This window comes from Aquarana catesbeiana, linkage group LG04 (genome assembly GCF_042186555.1).
Source record: "Aquarana catesbeiana isolate 2022-GZ linkage group LG04, ASM4218655v1, whole genome shotgun sequence".
NCBI classification, from domain to species: domain Eukaryota; kingdom Metazoa; phylum Chordata; class Amphibia; order Anura; family Ranidae; genus Aquarana; species Aquarana catesbeiana.
This window is the reverse complement of record NC_133327.1, coordinates 685263133-685269132: the sequence shown is the minus strand read 5'-3', so window position 1 is coordinate 685269132 and position 6000 is coordinate 685263133.

Sequence of the window (6000 nt, the reverse complement as noted above, 5' to 3'; positions counted from 1 at the left end):
GAATGGGTAGGGGTACGATGTACCCCATACTCATTCACATAGGGCGGGGGGCCGGGATCTGGGGGCCCCCTTATTAAAGGGGGCTCCCGGATTCCGATAAGCTCCCCGCCCGCAGACCCCGACAACCAACGGCCAGGGTTGTCGGGAAGAGGCCCTTATCCTCATCAACATGGGGACAAGGTGCTTTGGGGTGGGGGGCCGCAGGGCGCCCCCTCCCCCAAAGCACCCACCCCCCCATGTTGAGTGCATGCGGACTGATACGGTTCAGGAGGGGGGGCGCTCGCTCGTCCCCACCCCCTTTCCTGACCAGCCAGGCTGCGTGCTCGGATAAGGGTCTGGTATGGATTTTGGGGGGACCCCCACGCCGTTTTTTTGGCGTAGGGGGTTCCCCTAAAAATCCATACCAGACCTAAGGGCCTGGTATGCTCGGCGACGGGGCTCGCAAGGTGTTAATCTCTCCGATAAAAGTGGCGAGATTGACTTCCTTTTCTAGTCCCGTCGTACCTCATCACATTCAAAATGAACGGACTTTAATCCATGTGTGGGCAAGTCTGTTCATTCGGAAGTCCACCGTAACTCTGTCAAAAGTCCATCGGGAAGACCGGCGGACCTAGTCTGCCGGAAAGTCCGGTCGTGTGTAGGCAAGTCCGTTCGTTCAGAAAGTCCATCGTAAGTCCGCCGGAAGTCCGTCGGGAAGACCGCCGGACCTAGTCTGCCAGAAAGGCCGGTCGTGTGTACACGGCATAACAGGTTTTCTTCTAAGATTGCCCTGTATTTGGCTTCATCCATCTTCCCATCAACTCTGACCAGCTTCCCTGTCCCTGCTGAAGAAAAGCATCCCCACCACATAATCTTGCCACAACCATGTTTCACGGTGGGGATGGTGTGTTCAGGGGGATGTGTAGTGTTAGTTTTTAACCACACATAGCGTTTTGCTTTTAGGCCAAAAAGATCAATTTTGGTCTCATCTGACCAGATCACCTTCTTCCACATGTTTGCTGTGTCCTCCACATGGCTTCTCACAAACTACAAACAGGACTTCTTATGACTTTCTTTCACCAATGTCTTTCTTCTTGTCACTCTTCCATAAAGGGCAGATTTGTGGAGAACACGACTAATAGTTGTCCTGTGGACAGATTCTCCCACCTGAGCTGTGGATCTCTGCAGCTCCTCCAGAGTTACCATGGACCTCTTGGCTCTTCTCTGGTGAATTCTCTCCTTGCCCGGCCGGTCAGTTTAGGTGGACGGCCATGTCTTGGTAGGTTTACAGTTGTGCCATACTCTTTCCATTTTCAGATGATGGATTGAACAGAGCTCCGTGAGATGTTCAAAGCTTGGGAGATTTATTTATAACCTAACCCTGCTTTACACTTCTCCACAACTTTTTCCCTGACCTGTCTGTTGTGTTCCTTGGCCTTCATGATGCTGTTTGTTCACCAAGGTTCTCTAACAAACCTCTGAGGGCTTCACAGAACAGCTGTATTTATACTGAGATTAAATGACACACAGGTGGGCTCTATTTACTAATTAGGTGACTTCTGAAGGCAATTGGTTCCACTAGATTTTAGTTAGGGGTATCAGAGTAAAGGGGGCTGAATACAAATGTCCCCCCCACACTTTTCACATACTTATTTGTAAAAAAAATTGAAAATCATTTATCATTTTCCTTCCACTTCACAATTATGTACCACTTTGTGTTGGTCTATCACATAAAATCCCAATAAAATACATTTATGTTTTTGGTTGTAACATGACAAAATGTGGAAAATTTCAAGGGGTATGAATACTTTTTCATGTCATGTATATCCCCCCCCCCCACACACACACACACATTCTGTAAAAAATCGTGGGGGGGGGAGTTGTATTATTTCCCTTTATGTAATTATTCATTGCTGTCTCTGCAGTGAGCACAACCTGAAGATTTACTGAAAAAACTTAAATTATTCTGCAGGTTCAAAAACCTTGTACTGGATATATGAGGAGCTCGGTATATGAGATATTAGCCGAGATTACTCCCCCCGAATCGCATTATATCACAGAGCTCTGACACTGCAAACTTATGTTTTACTATCTGCCATTCCCAGAGATTTCCATCATGGAGGACTCTGAGTCATTTTTTTTAATATGGGGGGGCAGATAGGATTTTAGGGGTTAATCTCCGTCTTTGTAATATCATTGGCCACCCTTGTAATCCCCCTGATTTCAAGTGAATATCTCATTAATTTAACAAGGAATAAATTCCTGACATATCACAATATACAACAACAGGATAATTTTTCAGAAAAAGTTCCACCTTGCCATTAAAGTTCATGTACGTGTAAAGGCAGGTGTCCCAATACTTTTGGTAATATAGTGTAGTTACATAGTAGATAAGGTTGAATAAAGACACCAGTCCATCCAGTTCAACCTGTCTGGGTTTACGTGTTCATGTAAAAAAAATACTGTGTTCGCTAAGATGCCCATCTAAGCAATTTGTGTTTTTTTTTAAACTATCAATACTTCCTGCTGACACCATCAACTGTGGAAGGGAGTTCCACATCCTCACCGCCCTGACAGTAAAGAACCCTGTATGCAGTTTACAGTTAGACCGCTTTGTCCACCAATTTCATTGAGTGACCAAGTTTTACGAGACTGAATAGTTTCCTCCCTAGGCTAGAATCACCATTAAGGTGTTGTTGTCTATCACTAATATATCTCCTCTCAAGCATCTCTTCTCCAGAGAGAAGAGGTTTCATGTTTTTAGCTGAGGTACTCCATTCCCCTTATTAACTTTGTTGTCTTTCTCTGGACCTCTCCAGTTCCAGAGTCCCCCATACATGAGAGGTCCCATTTCATATAAGAGGCCCCCCATAACATCAGAGGTCTTCTTTCACATCAGAGTTCTCCTTTTACATCAGAGGTCCCCCCATAACATCAGAGGTCTCCCTATCACATCAGAGGCCACCCATTACATTAGAGGTCTCCCTATCACATCAGAGGTCCCCCATTACATCAGAGGTCCTCCCCATCACATCAGAGTTCTCCTTTATTATCAGAGGTCCCCCCATAACATCAGAGGTCTCCCTATCACATCAGAGGCCACCCATTACATTAGAGGTCTCCCTATCACATCAGAGGTCCCCCATTACATCAGAGGTCCTCCCCATCACATCAGAGTTCTCCTTTATTATCAGAGGTCCCCCCATAACATCAGAGGTCTCCCTATCACATCAGAGGTCCCCCCATCACATCAGAGGTCCTCCCCATCACATCAGAGTTCCCCCCTCACATCATAGGTCTCTTCATCATGTCATAGGTCTCCCATCACATTGGAGTTCTCCCTTCACATCAGAGGCTTCATCAGGACAGGAGTCCCCCATCGCATCAGAGCCCCCCCCATCACAGAAAGTCACAGAGCCCCCCAGTCATGCAGGTCCCCCATCTTCACAGAGCCCCCTTAATCACACAGTCACCTCTTCACATCAGGGCCCTACATTGGCTAGCCACCATCACTATAGAAACCAATAACGCTGTGCATTGTGGCCCTAGAGCAAGGGTCTCCAAACTTTCTAAACAAAGGGCCAGTTTACTGTCCTTCAAACTTTAGAGGGGCCGGACTGTGGCAAGCGGGAGTAGAAAATGTCCTGGCAACAGAATTGTGCCCCATCATTGGTGTCATTGGAAATAATTGTGCTCCATTGCAGGTTTCACTGGGAGGAAATGTGCCCCGTTGTTGGTGTCATTGGGATGGTTTGTGCCCCATTGTTGGTGTCATTGGAAAGAATCACACCCCATCATTGGTGTCATTGGGAGGAATTGTAATCCATCATCGGTGTCATTGGGTCGCATTGTTGGTGTCACTGTGCAGAATCATGCCCCATCGTTAGTAACATTGGGAGGAATTATGCACCATTCTTGGTGTCATTAGAAGGAATTGTGCCCCATCACTGGTGCCATTGGGCCCCATTGTTGGTGTCATTGGAAGAAACTGTGCCCCATTAATGGTGTCATTGGGGGGGATTTTGAACCATTGTTGGTGTCATTGGAAATAATAATGTCCCATCATTAGTGTCATTGGGAGGAATTGTGCTCCATCATTGGGCCCCATTGTTGGTGTCACTGGAAGGATTCGTTCCCCATCATTTGTGTCATTGGGAGAAATTATGCACCATCGTTGGTGTCATTAGAAGGAATTGTGCCCCATCACTAGTGTTATTGGGCCCCATTGTTGGTGTCATTGGAAGGAACTGTGCCCCATTGTTGGTGTCATTGGAAGGAACTGTGCCCCATTGTTGGTGTCATTTGGAGGAACTGTGCCCCATTGCTGGTGTCATTCAGGGGAATTGTGCCCCATTGTTGGTGTCATTGGAAAGAATCATGTCCCATCATTGGTGTCATTGGGCCCCATTGTTGGTGTCACTGGGAGGAATCGTTCCCTGTTGTTGATTTCAGTGGATAAAATATTGCCGCAAGGGCCGGATAAAGGCCCGCAAAGGGCCACATCCGGCCCCCGGCCACAGTTTGGAGACCACTGCCCTAGAGCATCATTGGTTATTATGGTGCTGCCATTAGGCCTGCCTGCGTCCTGGCAACACATGACTGATCCAGGGTACAACTGGGTCCCGTGCCCAGAGCACCCCAGGAAAACCCAGATGGCACCCCGGTTGAGAAACACTGATATAGTGTATGGTCACTTTAAGAGACATGAGCTCAAAATTTGGATCAGTCTCCTCAGTCAGTTATGTGCCAAAATTGAGATTTACAGAAATGATTGTACCATAAATCCTGCAAGGTGCTCCGAGGACCCGTTATGGAAACAATATAAACAAATATGGGGGGCAGCAGTTGGAGCGCACACTTCATCCACCTTCAAAGACCCTTTCTATAGACAGATGTATAATCACAAGAAGCTGCGTTTTGGACGGAGATGATTCACTTCGCTCTGGGGAGGTCCTGAAGGTGGTCGGTAAGATGTTCCACAAACATAAAAAATTAAATTGGCAAATAAAAAGACAGAGAACGGTGAACGGTGAGAGTGTTGGTCTAATGGCAGTGACAGGGAAGACTCCCGGGAGGGCTGTACATGAGCTGACAACAAACAGCAAAGAGGAGAACATCGCTACATAAAAATCAGGAAAGCAGCAGGTGCAGCATGGCAACGAATGTAACAAAAAAAAGAAAGAAAACAAATACATCTAAGCCAAGTGTCCTGGGTGGATTTTCTGGCACAGTTAGATGTTTCATTACGAACCGAAATTCGGACAAGATTTTTGTTATTCAGAGATTCGGATGCATCTGAATCACAATAGTAACGAATTTCAACAACTCCAAAATAAATGGTAATGAAACTAAATAAACGTAACGAAATAACAAATTATCTGAATTAAAAAATTAAACATTTTGCAATAAATACAGTAAGGTATAAAAGTGAAATAAGATGATGAGACATACTTAGGCTGCTATATAGAATAGAAAAGAAACAAACAGAATAAAACAGAAGAAAAGAACATTAAAATTAGAAGAAAAGAGGTTTAACCTTAAACTATGTAGAGGGTTCTTTACTGTGGAATTCCCTTCAACAGGCGGTGGTCTCAGTGGGGAGCATCGATAGTTTCAAGAAACTATTAGATAATCACCTGAACGACCGCAACATACAGGGATACAATGTAATACTGACATATAATCACACACATAGGTCGGATTCAATGGACTTTTTTTTTTACCTCACCTACTATGTAACTATGTAAGAATAGAATATAAAAAAAGAATAGAATAAAATAGAATAGAAAAATGAAAGAAATAAAAGAATAACATAGAAAAGATGAGAATAGAATATAAAAAAAGAGAATAGAATAAAATAGAAAAGAAAATAAATAAAGTAAAAGAATAGAATAGAAAATATAAGAATAAAATAAAAATAAAAAGACTAGAATAGGAAATATGAAAATAGGTCAGAATAGAATAGAAGATAAAATAATAGAATAGAGTAGAACAAAAGTAAAAAGAATAGGGGAAAAAAGA